This window comes from Cololabis saira, chromosome 5, assembly GCF_033807715.1.
Source record: "Cololabis saira isolate AMF1-May2022 chromosome 5, fColSai1.1, whole genome shotgun sequence".
Taxonomy (NCBI): Eukaryota; Metazoa; Chordata; class Actinopteri; order Beloniformes; family Belonidae; genus Cololabis; species Cololabis saira.
The window spans coordinates 17,844,921-17,864,323 of NC_084591.1; the positions used below are offsets into that span (position 1 = coordinate 17,844,921).

Genomic DNA, 19,403 nt, shown 5'->3' on the forward strand with positions numbered 1-19,403 from the left:
GCAGGAAAACATTTACATTTGCAATGATTTTGTTGAGCATTCTGCTAATCTGTAATGAATAGCTTTTGTTTTAAAGGGGCATTTATATATTTCCTTATATTTAGGAAATGCTTTGCTTCCATAACGGCGTGGTTGTTCTGTGTATTTAGTCCAGTGTTATCATCCTTCTTAAAGATTTAGGATGAATTAGCTCCAGTTCCTTCGACGAAAGCCTTTTTTCTTTGTTGTGATTGTGACGCTTTCTTTGTAATGTATCTCTCGTAGTTTTCCTCAACACTTACCATTCCATCTTCACCTCCGTTCTGTCCGTTTCAAATGTCCTTTGAAGTACTTGTAAACTGAGAAATTGTCTGAAAGTCTGTTCGTGCCGTCTGCATTTTTGAGTATTGCGTCTATCTGATCTTATATACCTCATTCACTGAGAGTAAATTGTTGCATAAGAATCTACAGTTATGAATCGTAACTTACGTAATCCTTGCTCTCCTCAGGGGCTTTGCAAGCGTAGTTGCAGATCTTGTGCATTTGTGTGTTGGTGGCTCGTGTTGTGTATTGAATTGGTGTGCCAGGTCACATTTACAACACGTGGACAATGTGCTTGATGTCATTTAATCCTTCAGAGCCTCTTCTGTGTGTTTTATTGGTAATATGAACTCTAAATCCCGTTGTCTTATGGTGCACGCTGAATTCTGTGCTCGCTTTTTGCTGTTCTTGATTGGTTTCCAGGTTGTTTCAGATCTGCACACATGTTCGTGCTCGTGAGGCTGCAGTGAGCGGAGTGCTGCTGGCGTCCAGTTATAGTCGGAGATCAGTGAGTGCTGGCTCTGACACGAGGGGCCAGTCGTGATGGGAACTGGTTGGGAAACTGGCTGGGACCTTGTGAGTCACCTGTCCAGATGATGGTGTCTTCCTTTAGATTACTGTGACATTTGATTTCAATAATCATCTCTAGCTGCTTTGGGTTTTTTTACCGAGTAAATACATGTGAGAGAAACTGTTTCCTCTCACTGCAGTTGTTTTCACCTTTACTTTGTTTACCGTATGGGAAGGTTGTGAGGGGATTGCAGCACTGAGGGTGCACCTGGTGCACTAAATGAATATAAAAATTAAAAATAAAACTCACAAAAATGAGCCACATTAATGATAAGTTAAGAAACAAGCCTGAAGAACAATCTAAGCTCAAGTGGTTAAAGTAATAATAACATGCTTTATGTTGATGCATGTTGTAGGATAATATGCGGTGTAATATAGTGTGTGTGCGTGTGTGTGCGTGTGTGTGTGTGCGCGTGTGCGTGTGCGTGCGTGCGTGTGTGCGTGTGTGTGTGTGTGTGTGTGTCTGTGTGGTGTTCTTTTTAGCCACAAGCGCTTCTTTGCTCCTGTTTACCTCACCCCCTTCCACCCCTTCTGTCATCACTGCCTTCACAACTCTGTGTGCTTTAGCATCTCAGCTGCTACCACCTAAATTGCATTGGCATCTGGGAGAGGCAGCACGGTGGCTTAGTGGTTAGCACTGTTGCCTCACAGCGAGAAGGTTCCCGATTTTGCCTTCCGGGCTCAGCAGGAGTCTTTCTGTGTGGAGTTTCCATGTTCCCCCTGTGCTTGGGTTGGTTTTCTCCAGGTACTCTGGTTTCCTCCCACAGTCCAAAAACCTGTACGTAAGGTTGAATGATGATATTGCCTGTAGGGGTGAGTGTGCACTGCTGTCTGTCTATATAAGAGACCCTGTGATAGACTGGCGAGCTGTCCAGGGTGTAACCCCTGCCTTTTGCCTGTAATGAGCTGGGATAGGCTCCAGCAGACCCCCGTGACCCTGCACAGCAGTGGTCTTCATTCCTGGTCCTGGACGTTTTAGATGTTTCCCTGCATCATCACACCTGATTCTGAGTAAAGATCTGCGCCAACTTGTAGTCAACGTCTGTACAAATGTTTTGGTGATTTGTATCAGGGGTTGTTGAATCAGGGAAACATCTAAAACAGGCAGGACAGCGGCTTTCGAGGACCAGGGTGATAGAAGATGGACGGGTGAGGGTGCATCTAAATGGACAAATGTTTTTATTATTCGAAGCGTAATATTAAATAATGACTACCACTTATTGGAGTCTAATCAATCTTTTTCAATATTAATATTTAAATATAACATCTCCTAATTACAGTTATTAACATATTACACACTCTGGATTAGTGTCTGAAATGTTGACACATGGCATGTATATTTTTATAAAAAATAAAATAAAGTAATCTGACAGTTGCTTTTCCAGCTTTGCCTGTGAGTGAATTAGTAATTTGAGAACATTAAAACTTGAAAGTAGATTCCCACTCAGAGATCTGTCAGTGTTGTGAAGCCCAGCTGCTCTCACTTAAGTGAATGGTGTTGTCACAGGCACATACAGTCATATGGAGAAAAGGTTTTAAATGATGCATCCCACTACCTTTATCAATTATACATACTAGTTTTATACAGTTTAGATAGGATGCCATGAGCTCCTCCCAGCTGATACTCAGCATGCAGTAATATCTGGACAAGTTACCTGTCCATTATGCTCATTTTGAACAAATGACACATGAAAAGTGATGACTAATGTCATGTCCTTTTCTACTTACAACAAATACAACACAAAATCAGTCATCAGAGCTGTAACTGGGAATCTTCCTGGTTTGGTGACCACAATCGTACTGACGTCAGATCAGTTGATTACATCAATATCAGCCCCAGATGCATTAATTTAACAGAGAACTAATCTCATAATAAAAGCTTTGACAGTGTCTTTTGCCAAGAATTTTCTCTCCTTGATCTTTAGATCAACTTTCCCTTGTTAAGTCATGTTATAATCATGTTATTTCTTACTTCATTTTAGGTAGACACTATGTAATGTTGTTTATATATTTGTAAATAATGTCTGTTTCATGAAAAATATGTACAAATTTCACATTTTTAAGAACAAGTATGAATGAATACACCAGCAAAACTGTTAAAAAACTGGTAATTTATTTGCTTTATCTCGCTTAAGTAGTGTTGCTTTTCCTGCCACTCAATATAACTTGTGTGTCTCTGTACTCGTCTAGTTTTTTTTTGGGGGGGGCAGCCAATTCAGTTGAAATGACAGAGAAAAGAAAAAGAAGCGTTTTGCAATTTTTCAAAATTAAAAAAAACAAAAAAAACGGATTATGTATAATGTTCCCAGTGTGATTTAAACAGTTAAAGTTTTAATAAGAGAATGGTCGCTTTTTGTGAAAATATTTCATACTGATGTTTTCTGAGAAAAGCAACTCAGATAACAGATGTGGGCTCAGAGGGACCCTAAGATGAAATGTGGATCCTTTTTACTGGTCTAAAAAACTTGATTTTTGAGATTGTATTGTTTCAGTTTGAATATGGACCAACTGCATTGTTGTTATTACGTGTTTATTTCACCATGCAACTTAAACCGCAACATTTTGAGTTTAACCTTTGACCTCTCTTGAAGTTGAACAAAGCGAGCAGAGGTTTAGCTCCGTCAGTTAAACTAGTTGGACACTGGAACAATTCTCTGTGTGTGTATCTGACATCGTACAGTTTTCTTCATCCTTCTGACATTCATCAAATAATTAACTCATGTTTTACACATGCTTATCTCTCATTTACCGTGCATGTTTTATTGAAAAAATGTGGTTTTAGCACCGGATAGCGCAGTTGGTGGCGCAGGTGCACCCCGTGCAGATGCTGTCGCCCTCGTGCAGGCGATCTAGGTTTGAATCCCGGCCTGTGACTCTTTGTTGCGTGTCTCCCCCCCTCTCTCTCTCTATCCTACCTTTCCTGTCTAGCTACTTTCAAATAAAGGCCACTAAAGCAGCAAAATATTGGAAAAAAAAAAAAACCAAGTGCCACGTGGTTTTAGAAACCGGTGGGGCGATCGAGTCACTGTTAGATCCTGTAGTCTGTGACTAGGGTTGCCACCCGTCCCGTAAAATACGGAATTGTCCTTTATTTGAGAAAAAAATGTTGCGTCCCGTATTGAACTAATACGGGACGCGATTTGTACCGTATTTTCATTAACTTTTACACCATATTCTAGTTGAATTATTGAAATAAATTAACTTTTACACCATATTCTAGTTGAATTATTGAAATAAATTAACTTTTACACCATATTCTAGTTGAATTATTGAAATAAGTTAACTTTTACACCATATTTTAGTTGAATTATTGAAATAAGTTAACTTTTACACCATATTCTAGTTGAATTATTGAAATAAATTAACTTTTACACCATATTCTTCACCTGTAGGCTATATTACATCTGGGCTGATGTGGACATACGTAGCATAGGAGGATATTTCAGTTGCTAGTATGGTTGGCTGTCTGTACAGTCATGCAAGTTCAATGCTATTAAAGCACTTTAAATCAAAGCATTTTGTTTTTTCATATAAAATAAACACATTTTTATTCAGTTTAGAAGTTTTGGGGCTTTTTTTTGGCTCCTGCGCTGCTGAAATCAGGGCGTCCCTTATTTCTATTTCTGAAAGGTGGCAACCCTATCTGTGACCCTCCATCAGTTAGATTCCCAATTACAAATCATCGAGTTGTGTAGTCTGAACAGAAAATATATCTTGCTGACACCAGCCTGCCTTGTATCAGGTTTAAGCTAAAACACAGGAAAAGTGGCTCGGACGCTCAAGATTGAAGATACTAGCTAACCTCCAGCTACAGGTTACAGGGGGTGGTAGTCTAGTGGCTACAGAGGTGGGCTTGGGTCTGGAGGACTCAACCCCCAAAATGGCAACCGAGATGAACCACCTTGGGCCCCCTGAACAAGGGGAAATTGCTCCATGGTATGTGTGTCTCAGATGTAAGTCGCTTTGGATAAAAGTGTCTGCTAAATGACAGTAGTAGTAGTAGTAGTTTACGTCACAGCTAACAACAGGGCTGCAGGTTTAAGTCACATGACAGAAACATTCAAAATTGGTTTCAACGCTTACCCTCAGCTAAGCAAGTGACTATGAAATAGCCACCTTATGCGTATTCACACATGGAGTTTGGAGTTGGGTGAGGAGTCACGTAGCCGCTGTTCATTTTAAGAAATTATATCAAATATTTAAATGTTTTAAACTAAACCCAATAACAAGAACCAAGCAAAGTTGTAATGAGCTTAATGGGGAAGTGCTCCAATGCTGTAAGAGTATTGAATGTGATCTGACTGCGCTCCTTCAGTTTAGCAGCGTCCCACTAGGTCATCATGGGAGACCACAGACACCGCAGCTACTGCACAACTCCCCTGCCATGTAGACACAGTGGAAAACTGGACGATTGCGTTTTCTCTCAACACCTTCATTTCAAGCTGCCAACAGCTCACACACGACATGCTCAGTTGTGATAGTTTCCAGCGTTTGGTGCTCATGATTAAAGATGTGACCATGTTTTCTAACCATGTCTGTGTATGTTATGGAACTCCTTAGCATGGCATATGAAATCATGGAATACACCCCTTCAGCAAAATGTTCCAATCCCTTCTTCAAATTCAGCAGATGATGATGTGGGAACATCATCATAATCAAGCTCAGGGGAAAAGCCGTTCACGTTCCATTCCTATTTAAGTTTTTCATTTAAATAGCCCAAATTACGAACACTAAACCTTTACTCCTGCTCTGTGATCCAGACTGGATCGAGGAGATGTCGGCATTTTTTCAAGAGCTAAAGATCAGCCAACCACAAGTCTAATGCATTTTCTCTGTGCTGCCTGCCCTTGGAGGCAGCCTCACTGCTCTGGAGCTGCTCCACAGGATTACAGTCGCTTTCCAAGAGAGCACACGTTAATAGCTGCTGTTTAGCGTAACAGAGCTTGAAATATCTACTCAGAGGTGATTCATGTTGAATCCTTGATCATTTGATAGTTATTTTACTATTCAGCTATAAACGGAAAACGCACATTTTGTTTGAAGATGATGAGCACAAGACTAGAAGACGGATAAATCCTTCCCATTAGCGGCGTATCTCTCAACACCTTCCGTGTGTTGCTGAAAGTGTCGGCTCTACCATCATGCTCTCACCGACAAATTGAGGAACAACACTATAAACTCTAAGTGAGATTGGAAACTGGCAATTTAAGTGTGGCTCTGTTTCCTGTGCACAAGCAGTGGTTGGTACACCCCCCCTCCTTCGTGCTGTGTTATGGTGTTGGCATGAGCTGGCGCAGTGGGTTTGTGAGAATGTGGAATGAATTATCATGCGCTAAAAGAAATGGGCGCTACTGAGCAACTTGTTGCAGTCTATTAAGAAGCAATAACAGAATTAGAGACGAATCCATCAGCAAGTCACAGGCAAAGGAGGAGGTTTCAGCACATGATCTGCAAGCGTGGTCAGCTCTCCAATCCTAATTCTTGGCTTGGTTTCTGGATGAATCACTCCATTTTGAATATTCCTCCCAAGACTCATGCGATGGCTGAAAATAGTAGAGGATTTTTTTTTCATGAATAGTTAATTCCATTCATGCACGTGTCAAAAGTGCATTGAAAATATCATGTGAATTCTCACGCAGTCATATCTTTTTGAACCTGCAAGTGATGATGAGCTCCCCTGTCTACAACTTTAACATCCTGAATATATAAGCATAGTTGCAAATAAGTTTGGTTACTGTAAAAAAAGTTAATAAGGAAAGAATTCAAATATTTTCAAAGCTCAAAAACTAATATTTTATTCACAATCTAACATTTATTTAAGGTTGAAAGTGACACATAAAATGATTAACTCATTTTGGTTGGGACAGGGGAAATTAAATGATTGAAAAATGATTGGCACTAAAAATAAAGACTTGACTCTAAATGGACAAATAACTTGGAAAAGCTTCATGTACAAATTCAGAAGTAATTTAAGATGAATGTGTCTCATTGTAAATTAACGAAGACATTGAATAGTTTATTATCTACATAATATCCCCAAAACAATCCAAGAAACTGAGGAAATCCCTGTGTGCAGAAAATCTATGTGGCTGTGAGCCTCAAGCTCTCAAGCAACACTGTATTAAAAACAGACACGATTCTTCGATGAAAAATCAGTGAATCGGATCAGAAAGACTTCCAGAAATCACAGTCACAGAAGACTTGCTATACCATCTATAAAAACTGGTTAAAGTCCTCTTATTCAAAAAAGGAGGTAATCTAAAATGGATTGAGGCAAATTGGAAAACTGTCCTGTGGTCAGAAAAAATCAAACTTGAAATTCCTTTTAGAAACTTTGGACCATAGAAGAGGAGAGGGATCTTCTGGATCATTATCAGCGCTCAGTTGAAAAGCATTCATCTCTGTGGTATGGGGGTGCATTAGTGCCAAAGTGGTTCTTAAAGCAGAGGTTTTAGAGCTACATCCACACAAGATGTTTTTTTCAAAGATCATGAATCTTTCAGCAAGACAATGCCAAACTTCATGCCAGACAAAGGCATGGTTTCGGCGTTGGAGAGTCTCGGTGCTGATCTGGCCTGCCTGCAGACCAGACCTTTCATCAATTGCAAACTTTTGGTGCATTATGAAACAACAAAGAAGACCCAGGACTGTTGAGCAGCTCAGATCTTATAACAGACAAGAATGGGACAACATTCCTCTCCCCAAACTCCATCAACTGGTCTCCTCAGTTCCCAGGGGTATATGGACTGTTGTTAAAAGAAGAGTGGATGCTCCACAGTGGTAAACATCAACATTTACTCAGGGTTGGGGGGGGGGGGGGGGGGGGGGGGCAGTGTTGCTGCCATCAAATTCAAAGTCACCTTATTCTTTTAAGATGGTGCATTTCCTCACTTTCAACATTTGATATGCTTTCTATCCTGTATTGATCATGATGTTGCAATTAATTAAACTTCTCAATATTGGCTTTTAATTGCAATTCATCAATACCATGGTTTATGAAGTATATTAGCAGTTCTTTTCAAGCTTTAATAGCATGTTTTGACTCTGGAAAGCCTCATCCTGTGTGCAATCAGACATTCCTTTGGTTAACAACCTGTAATAGAGATGCCCTTCACTTAAAAGACCTGCCTATGAACACCTTACAGCTCTGTTCAAATTGCATGGCACTTGAAGTCAGCGATTAGAGCTTGAAAATGGACACCTTTCAACGGCTACACTCAGCATCAAAGGCTAACACTGGCCCCCTTGTCATAAAATGGCCAGCTCTGGTTACTCTCTGTTTGACTTTCCAGCCAGTTTGTCACCGTCCTGATTCATGCACCTGATTCGTCTGAAAGAGGTTTCTTGTTGTGCTGGCAGTGAAATATTACAAAAGTTCAATCATTCTGCCTTTGGCTCATTGCACAAGAATAGATGCAGCACTTCAGCAGGTGAACCTTTTCTGCAGAGGGAACATGGCCAAGTATTTTTTTTTCTCCTTTTCAAAGGACTGACAAAAAGCCAGATAGAAATCTGTTTGAAGGAGACCATTTTAACATGCTTGGGTAGAATTGTTTTCCAGACATTGTTTGTCAGCGTTGCTGCAAAGCGAGAAACCTGCTGAGAGAGAAGCTGCGAAGAAAAACTTGTTTTTCCCAAGTGACCTACTTTACATATTACTTGAGTTGTTTTCTGGTGTCTCTGTCATTGCTGTCAGAATGGCACAGGATTGTTGCTTCAAAGGTTACCAAAAACAAAACCCGTAAGGTTAAAAATCATGGACACTTGAGCTGGACAAAGTTCAGAGGATAGACGGTGTCATGTCCGGTTTTTTTTTTCCCTTCTGTATTGTATCACCCTTCAGCTTGGCCCACCCTTCCTCGTCCACCTTTCTCCCCCCAAGAAAGCTCGAAGGGTGTTGAAGACGGTGGTGGATCCACCTGCCAGGACGGCAGGCCTGCAGGGGCTAAACCAGCACCTCGTCAGATAAAGGATGTCTAAGTCTGCAGGTTCACTGAAAAGCACTTGTGTGAAAAAAATTCCCGGACAGGCACGTACTTGGTTAGGAGCAGGAGATGCAGGGCTCCTTGCAGCAGAAGAGGGGAAAGGTCACCGTGGACAGAAAGTACCAGACATAAGTCAGTGCTTTGGCTGGCTTTTGTATTCCCAGTTTGAACAGTGGAGGAGGATAAGTAAGTGCAAAGAGGGTGTGGTTGATAGAAACTTGGGGATTTTGGCTTAGAGCTGTACACAGCACTATAAATCCTGAATTTATAGACTCAAATGTTAGGTTTCTTTTCATGTCCTAAAGCGATTTATTTAACATTATTTTTACTGTTAATATGTTGCATATTTTGAAAACCAAGGGCAGCTCGGACTTTTTGAAGTTACTGGGGGCTCATTGTGGTGTCTATTACATTTTCTGGAACAATACATTTTGGTATTCTCCATCAGATTTTTTAAGAAAAACAGCTAGTTACAATTACGCTCATGAATAATAGTTATTACACCCTCATTTAATTTGTTGTTGAAGACTTGAGGTAGCCATTAATTTGCCTTTTTTTGCCACACTTCTACCATGTCTCCTCTCCTGCGCTGAACAACAAGCTTCTGATCTGAGGACGACATAATACTTGCAGATAATAAATGCGCTGGCAGCGCTCCTTTCCCTTCTCGGAATCGGTTGATGGTCATTTGTGGTGAAATCGTATCCCCGCAGAATGCAGAAAGCGCACTAGCACAGTCCAACCTAAGGCTAATAATGAACGGACGAGAACGTCTATTCAAATGACCATGTGGTTCCATTTTTGCTCCCGTTTCTTCATTTTGACAAAGTAAAAGGAAATGTGAGTTGAATTATTAATTTTTGAGGCTGAACCTTTTCTCCTTCTAAATCATGCACTCTTAAAAAACAGACACTCAAGTTAAACGTCAGCTACGGGATACATTTTCTTTCCTTGAAAGCAAAGAAGTCAGTTGTAGAGTGTTATTTCAGTCACATGCATGGCCAACCCCAGTTTTACTTATAAAAGAAAAAAGAAAAGGAAAAACATGGTGACACAGGAATCTAAACACACGCTTGCATCTCACGTTTTATAGGCTATCATTGTTCGAGAGTCTAGCTCCCCAGTTGCAGTCTTGCTTGAAAACAACTGCAGTGTTACCCTGTTTGACATGTGAGCTTAGTCAGTTGGCAATGAGCAAAATACCCAGGACTTAGCCTAATGAAGACAGTTGAAAACTCATTCTTCAAACTGGAGGTTTTTCAAGAGCATACAAGTGGATACTCTGACACTGGTGAACTCTCCCAAAATACCATCAATCATCTCACTGCCGCAGAGGCTTTTTTTCCCCCCCATCTGGGATTTCTTTCATTTTGATTGTACACTCCTCAGGCAAATTGTGGTTATCAACTCGGATATGTAGTCATTCACGCCACTCTGTTACCCTGTATAGATTATTAAAAAAAGGAATTGTTAAGACAGGATGGTATAGCCGAGCAAATACTCTATACATCTCTGATGCATCGTGTTACTGAGCTGCCAGCTGAACTGCAGATTCCCTCCCAGGCAGCCAAGTGCTTGACACCGTGCGGATAACAGCGTGGAAATGACGCGTGCATTGTGTTATGGTGGAACGGTGGTGGATAAAAGGCCTATTTTTCAGCCCATCATCATGTGGGTAGCAGTAATCCTCCCTGCCCACCTCCATGCATGCGAGTCCAGAGAAAACACAGCGCTTGTATGTATGTGTATCTGTAAGCATGCGTGCGTGTGTAGGATCTTTCCCTTTACTTTATCAGATAGTGGTGTCTGATGCTTTGTTGTTCTACCGTGTGTGGGCTGTGGTCATCCTGGCTCAGTAAAGGTCATCTCTTACTCTTTTTCTCCCAATGTTTCGCCTCACATCCCCTTCCCACAACATGTGTCTGTATCTAGGGTGGGGCCTGCCGTCCTACGCAACCAAACAGCACTATCATTGCCAGGACCCTTTTTGCTTGTTCATTCATCAGCTCTGTCTCCCTGTCAGACAGTGTGGGCGTGTCGGGAGCTTGGATCTCTCTCCTTTCCCTCAACCCTCTCCCACTTTCCCTGTTGCCCACCCACCGTCTGTCTGCTGACTTGGTCCGGGGTCGTTGTGGACCCTGGCCCTCGGGCCCCTGTGTGTGTGCGTGAGTTTGTGTATGTGCTTTGTCTGCCTCTCCCCTCACTGCGACGCTGCGTTATCGGTGGGATCTGCGTCCGTCTGTGTCTGCCAGGGCCGCTAGACGCAGGAGGAAACAGGATGAGAGAGGATCAACTGTAATCTCGCAGTGCGCTTTGTCCCACACAATCCCAGGCCGATCACTGTATTCTCTACAAGTAGGGCCGCTGCTGGACACTTACATGTGCCAACAATCACACTGCTACTGGCCCACTTACTCAGTGGGAGCGCGGAGGGACGGAGAGTTGGTGGGCCTGAGACAGAGAGATCCTGGTAGGATGCAGAGGATGCTGAGAAACCTGGAGCTTAACCTGAGGGGATAATGATGAGCAAATATGGGAATGTTACGCCTTGATGATTCTTTTGTAATGAGAATGTAGGGCTGGGCGATATGGACCAAAAGTCATATCTCGATATTTTCTAGCTGAATGGCGATACTCGATATATATCTCGATATTTTTTCTGTGCCTTAATTGGGGTTTCCCCCAAAGCATTATAGCATAGCATCTCTGTTAGCTTCATTTTTTTCTGAGGCAAACCCTTAAAAAAAACAGTCAGTTTTAATACAAAGCCTCGTGCCAAATGTCACACAGGTATCTTTATTAACAGAGGTCTGCACAATATCAAAATGTATAAAACAAATGAAATAAAAATAAACTGCCTGCATATATAGAATAAAAATGCTTCTTGAATAAAATAAAACAAATATCCCTTTCCTGCATAACAATTAAATTAAAATACGCTGTGCAATTAATACAATGTAGACAGTAACAGGCAGACTTTTCCACTGAGGTTGACAGTTGTGCAAATAACAAAACATTTGTGCAAATCTCAAATAAAACATTCAAGTCAATTTGACACAAAATAAGCTATATCAAAATCATAAAAAAAAAATGTAAATTTTTTTTTTTTTTTTTTTTTTTTAAATCGATGTAAACGATATTGTCTCGTACCATATCGTGTTTGAAAATATATCGATATATATTAAAATCTCGATATATCGCCCAGCCCTATGAGAATGGAAACATTACATCAGTGGCGTTTTTGACCTGCTGATTACAGTGATGATGATAATGATATCTTCCCTGATATGATGTTGGTATCTCAGTAAATATGTGTCCATTGAAAATGAAACAAAGTCAAATAGGACTGAAGTTAAAGAAAATCCTCAATGGTGTCCCTACTTGAACTTGATGGATACCTTGTACACAACGTGCAGACCTGCATTTCTTGATCTGAGCAGGTGAGGTCCTGATTCGGTCTCATTATTAGGATAAAAGGGGAGAGAAGGACTTGTTTTAGCAAGTCTGGGTGTTCAGTCAAAACGCCCTGTCTCCACCTCAGGGAGATCAGGGAAGAAAAAGGGATGCTTTTGAAAAATGTTTTCTCTGCCAGCTCAATTTTCTGTGCCTGGGAGGTGGTTTACTTAAGCTCTCAGAATTTAATACAGTACCATCAACGCTGAATGCTCTCATAATTGTTTTAGCTTTACTTCTCAAAGCTCTCCTCATTACTTGAATCAAACTGAGGACCCTACAGTGAGTGGCTGAGCTAAAGTGATCCACTTCCCCAGCTTTATGATGCGAGTTCTCTGAGAATGTGGAGCTTAGTTCTGGTAAAACAATATTATTTTATTGTACAGGAACATGGCTGTGCTAATTCCTTGAGCTGCAAACCTCACGGACCACAACTTTGCCTATAATTTGCTGGGAGCATATGTTCATAGCAACGGTACATAAAGCGGAACGGAAAACAGTAGTAGAGAGCGCATTAGTCAGTTCAGTGATTGGTACACAAAGCTCGGGGTTTTCCTCCAACTTTCTTCCCCTTCCTTGGGGCCCTGGAGACACACTTCCTGCATCAACTTGGCTTTGGTTAAAGCTTATTTTCAGTACTTTTGGTGTCACAACTTTCTATGTTGAGTGGCATAAATGGCATGTACAAAAGTTAGAACCTCTTTCTTTCTGAGTAAAAACACAGAAGAAATCAACACATTGTAGTGTCTCAGTATTAGTCGAATACAACACAATACAATACAACCAAAAATGAATCCAAAAGAAAAAAAAAAAGAGTCATGTGGGGAATACTAAGTACCCCCTTACTGCTTCTATGATCTGAGGTGGTAAATTGTCTCCAAGTGCTGCTTATCTTCAGCACTTGGGAATTGATCATCAACAGTTCTGTAGATGTGTACAAAAGCAGATATTTTAGCAGTTTGCTGGTTTGGAGCATTCATGGTAGGGCGCCTTTTATTAATATCTTATTATATTTATTATATGGCCTTTTATTAATATCTCGATATTTTTAAGCCATGTCACGATACACGATATGTATCTCGGTATTTTGCCTTAGCCTTGAATTAACACTTTGATTCATACAATCACATCAGTATGATGATTCTAAATGTCTACATTAAAACATTCTTGTTCATACTGCATGAATATATACTAATTTTAAACTTTCATGCAAAAAAGGGGAAATCACAACTTAGTCAAACACACGTGACTGACGTATGTAAGTAGGTGCGCTTGTTTTATCTCTCTGAGAAGGAGATAGGAGACAAGAAAGAGTGAGAAAAGCCTGTAATTTAATGCCCACGGCTAAAAGCAAATGCATGACAATGTATACTCGAATATTCACGATATAGTCATTTTGTACATCGCACAGAGTAGAACCCGCGATACATCGAGTATATTCGATATATTGCCCAGCCCTAATTCATGGGTGTGTTAACACAATGCCAAGAAGGAGGGACATCAGCAATGGTCTTGGTGAAGCAATTGTTGCTGCACATCAATCTGGAAAGAGTTATAAAGCCATTTCCAAACAATTTGGAATTGAACATGGTATGGTAGAAAAGATTATTCACAAGTGGAAAGCATTGAAAACAGTTGCCAACCTTTCCGGGAGTCGACATCCCTGCAAATTTACCATGAGGTTAGATCGTTCAGTACTGAGAGAAAAACAAAAAATTCAGGAGCTGCATCTCAAACCCTACTTACCTCAGCAAGTATCTTAAATGTTAAAGGAAGGGTTACTTCTCCATGTAAAGTCTTCTCTGACTGAAAAAGACTAATGTTACCAAAACACATCTGAATAAGCCACAGGATTTTTAGAACAGTATTTTCTGGACAGATGATTCCTAGTAAATGTAGTATTTGAGCTGAAACACACCATATCCCAAGCAGTGGAGGGGTGATGGTTTGGGAACCAGAATATTCTAGAGGTAAATGTAAGGCCATCTGCCAGATAGCTAAAGTTTGCTCAAAATGGGATCCAGCAACAAGACAATGATCCAAAGCACTTCAACAAATTTGCATAAGCATGGCTGAAAAATACTTTCAAAGTTTAGAATGGTGTGTTCAAAAATGAAACGCTGTGATGGGTCCTTGAGAGAAGTACATGAATGAATGCCAGAAAACCTTAATGAACTGAAGTGATGTTTTAAAGAAGATCAGATCAGACTTCTTCCTCAACACAGTGTTACAGTAATAACATCAAACAGGAAACAACTGCTCAAAGTTATTATTGCTAAAGATGCTTCTGCAAGCCAATCAATCATGGCTGTACTTAGTATTGCCCGAATAATGTTTTCTTTTTGGCTTTGTTTTTTGTTAACTAAGTGATGGCATGCTGAAAAGAAAACATATTCTGGGATCCATCTCAGACCCACTATAACATTATTTTGCATTGTCTTTGTCTGTTTTATTTCTGCACATTGCATACACTAAAATCACACACTAAAACCCCAGATTTCAGTAGCAGTTTGTGAAACTAATTTGCAGTCGATTTCCCATCAAGCCATTATCTATACCAGCTTATTCCATTCAGTGTCACAGGGATCTGCTGGAGTCTACCCCAGGACTCTCCAGTCTCCAGTGTCTCCAGTCAGGGCTTTACCCTGGATAGGTCTGCAGTTGATTCCTTATTTCACATTTTAAATTTCATGGATAACATTGGATTTATCAGAAACACCCAAGACAGAGTAATCTTCATCTGTGCTTTAAAAAACAGCGAAGGATGCCTTTTAAGACATGAACTGCAAGGGCCCTGCAAGGAAAAAAAGAGAAAAAGGTTTGGATTATCTCAGTCAACATAACCACAAGTGCAAAGACTCCTGACCACCAGCAGGTGACACTTTCCCCTTCGGTCACTGTGGTGCCATTTGTCTGTGACAGGATGTTCTTGTGCTTAATGGATTTGAAGTGCATTGCTGTGTAGCTCAGATGTAATTTCTTATGCAATCCAAGCCGTCTTTGTCCCCAGGGTGTGAGTGCATGTCCGGGATGAGCAGACTTTGAAAAGGTTTCCCCTTCACTGCCCCGCCACCAACAGGCTAGAGACAATTCAACAGCACTGCTGGACTCTGCCGGTCTCTGTGTTTGTCTGTGTATGAGGTTTAGCATTCGTGCATGTGTGTATTTCCCTGTTCTTTGGCAAATCTTCCAACAGTATACCAGCTTAAAACACTGCTCTCCAGCTCTTTTCATGTCTCTCGCTATAACTGGTCTTCCCCACCTCTGTGGTTATTAAGTCGGATCTGTGCTGTGGTGCTCTTAAAGCTCAATGTTTGCATGCTTCACTGCTGCTCGCTTGGGCTGCACACCTTTCTTTGTGCTTGTGCAACCTGAATAGTCACAATCAGAATCAAGTTTCATGGCCAACTATGCTAACAAGGAGAGAAGGAATTTGTCTGTAAGCACACGCTCTGTAAGCAGAGAAAACAGAAAAAAACTAAAACAAAAAAAACGATTGCTTACCTAAGACAAAAACTGTAATAAAATAAAATGGAATGATAATTAAAGAAAGCACAACTTAGCCACTTGCCCTCCAGATTTAGGTAAAGTAGCCATATTGTTCTCATTTTCAGAGTAGCTCTGCGGTCAGCATAACTCCAAAAGACCAATTATATCAGAACGACAAAGACTGAGAATCACAAGGAGAGGTTCTTCTGGAAACCCAGCAGATTAGGTTGAAACATGTTTCCATAATTGATTGGCAAAGATCAAGCATTGTGATTGCACAAAACTCCTTGTGCATTACATTTTCAACATAGGTATCAACCTGTTATTAATGAACATTTTCAACATTTCCTCTAACTTCATCAACTCCAGTATATGGAAGTGGACAGCACAGGAAACTTTCATGAAACCTGGGCATCTGTTCAGTAAATACTAGTCATTGGCTATACAGTATTATATATTATGTCTTTCAGTTTTTCATTGTCCATATATGTTTTTTTGTATGCCCCCATATTAATACTTTTAGATGGGGCAAGTGACAAAATGCTATCTCAGTCAGAAAACAACAACTGAAGCTTTCTTGGTATGATAATCAATTAAATCAATTAAATTCATTGTGTTTGTTTGATTTCATGATATTCTTTCTTGCTAAAATGTGAGAATTGTCCACAATGGTCACTTTACCCACAGTGTTTACACTAAAATACGCTGGGGCTTGTTCATAAAACAGTCTCCTTGAAGTGTCACACAAAAATGCATGCATTTGCTTTGCTGCTGACCCAGAAAAACAAACTGCATTCACTGAGCCAATGGTCAGCCAGCTTTCCCTCACAACACATTTCTTTGGAGAGTTCTCAGAAGCAAAAGCAAAATACTTTGGAAGACATACTAGCAGAGCTACCGAGCTGGACAGCATGTATCTCAAAGGGATGGATCAAAGCAACTGAACTTTCTTTTCTTGGTTCTTGAAATCTCAGATTGAAGTGGAGGTGGTTTCAGTAGTCTGTATGTCTTTGACTTCCGCTCTGACTCTCTCACTATCTCAAAGGGTCTCCTCTCAGAGTGTAAAGGTATTGACTAGTGATGCACTGATTGTTCGGTAACCGAAATTGTTCGGCCGAAAATGGCAAAAAAACACTTTCGGTGTTCGGTGGAATAAGTGGGGAAAAAAGCCGAACAATTAATAACGGCGTTGTAAAATAAGAAAATAGACTGGCCGCTCCGTCCCGTAACGTTGCGCACTACATAAATCGTTGGCCAACCAAAAACTAACCCCATAAGAATTTTACCTAACATTCACCAGGAAGTGGAACCAAAACAACATAATGCTGGGAAATTAAAAAAATTTCATTTTTTTATGTTCAATAAATATTTTCTACCTTGTAATTTTGTAAAATATTTTTTTCTTTGAAAAGCATGCCTAAATCAAATGTAATTGATTTATGCAATGGTGAAAAAATTGGCAAAATAAATGAAAAACTGCTGAAGAACCATGTTCGGTATTGTTCGGTATTCGGCCAAGTGTTTATTATTATTTTCGGTTTCGGTTTCGGCCACAAATTTTCATTTCGGTGCATCACTAGTATTGACTGGTGTTGACTCTCAGACATACAAGTCATGGTTGTTCTAAAAAAACTACAACTTAATCCTGGTAGATGCCATTGATAAATGTCCAGTTTTAAAATGATGGGTAAAGCTCTTGTCCTTGTGGATGATCACTTCCTGGAGAACGTAACCATATATGGAAATTCAGCCCTCTATGAAGTCACAGAGGGCCAATTAGTGGAGATATTACTTTGATGTGAAAAGTGTAAAGTTTTGTAGTATGGCGTGTCTTTTGTCATTTGTCGCTGGTTAGAAAAAAGATTTGTTCTGTATATTTCAGCACTTTGTTTCATAATGGGTAGAAGCGCAGCAAAACTAACCATGAGGCTTGTTTTTGGACAGATCAGTGGCCTCCACAGCCAGCCTTTTGTCCATGTCCTGTCAGTATATCTTTGCCTTTTCCTCTCCTGTCAGCAACATAGCCTAACCATAGTCTATGATCAGAGAAGAAACCAATGTCTGTTGAGGTCAGTGGCTGTGTAACTACATCATCTAGCCTATACTACACTAGCACTGTTTTTATGGCATTGTTGGTTGTAAATCTCCTCTGCTGTGTCATGTGAATTCTGGCCAGCGGTATGTTTGCCTCTGTCCCTAAACACAGATTGCAATTTTAGCGGACAGCCGCTACATCCAGAGATTTCTTTTTGTGTCCCATTTCCGGCAGATGGTCGACATACACAACGGGCTTTACAGCAGGGGTGAGATGTCCAAAGTGATTTGGTCAGTTAATGTGAAGGCCAAAACATACTGAGTCAGTAAACTTTAGTACAGTTCTGTTTTTGGCTTCTAACGTAGGGATATAATAAGATTTTTTCCTTGTTGTTTACGACCTGTACCTGTTCTGAATGAAGCTAGGCTAATCTTCCTCACCCCTCCTTTCTTGGCTTGTGCAGCAGACACTTGCCACTAAACTCCATTAGACATCTGGTTTAATATTCCCCCATTCTTCTCTTCTGGATGTTTCCAAATTCATTGAGGTTTTTCTGGTCACTCCAATTTTCCACTGGCAGCTAGTGAGGCTATCCCAGGGTGGTTCCTCTTGGAGGGCTGTCAGAGCTCTGGGGCCAGCATCTGTAGGGATTTTTGCTGCTCTTATGGGTGCTTTTTCTCCCCTGTATTTCATAAAAAGCAACTTTGTTGAGTGCAGCAGGGTATTTCTTTCCTGCAGATAAAGGAGGAAAATTATTTTGCCTAACGGGATCTGTTCATTACCACATAGCATCATGGGATGCCTGCTTCTGTGTATATGAATATATTGGTTATATATGTGATTTTTTTCGACATAGTTCCTCGCTCATTTTGCTTCTTCACAGATCATATGAGTTGACTTGAGCTAGATGGGCATGAGAGAGGCTTAATGCTGCATACAAATGGATATCTAAGTGCTGAAAAATCTCATTTCCAATGTCTTCTTTGGTTCATTGAACAGAGAAAAAGGAAGGGCTGGATTGCTACACTTCCATGGCCCGTGTAATTGTCTTTCATCGTGGTCCGACAGAATCTTGGCAGTGCCAGACCCACCAGGGGGCAACAACCAATACAAGCCCCATCATCATCATTTTTCCCAATGAACAGCACAGCTCAATGGACCCAGAAATTGGCTTGCATCTATAGCTTGGGGAAACACCCTTTCTCAGGAAACTGCCTTTATCCTGTTTTACACATTACAGTGACACTCTGTTTGTGTGCCTATGTGCAAATGTGTTTTTTTACAGTGTACATGTGTGAGGGTGGAGGGCAGTGTGAGCGTGTAGTGTATTTTTACTATGTGGCGTTGTGTGAGTGTTGCATGCGTGTGAATGAAGAAATGTACATTACATTTGTGCTCCAACATTTGTGCCCGTGTGTGTGAGGTGGGGGCAGCAGACCGTTACCACACGCTGGCAGGGCACAGCTCTGCTGCTAACCAAAAAAAGCCGGTGGTTGTGCGTCAGTCCCTGCTGGGCAAACCTGTGGCCAACGGTATTAGCTCGAGACTGCCCGTCCCCGGCTAGGAAATTA

General features: G+C 40.8%; 1 protein-coding gene across 2 annotated transcripts in view; it reads left to right on the forward strand.

Moving 5' to 3' along the window:
* The window catches only part of wnt7bb (wingless-type MMTV integration site family, member 7Bb), a 48,974-nt gene that overhangs the window by 13,503 nt on the left and 16,068 nt on the right, over nucleotides 1-19,403 (forward strand). The gene's annotated exons all lie outside the window — the stretch shown is intronic.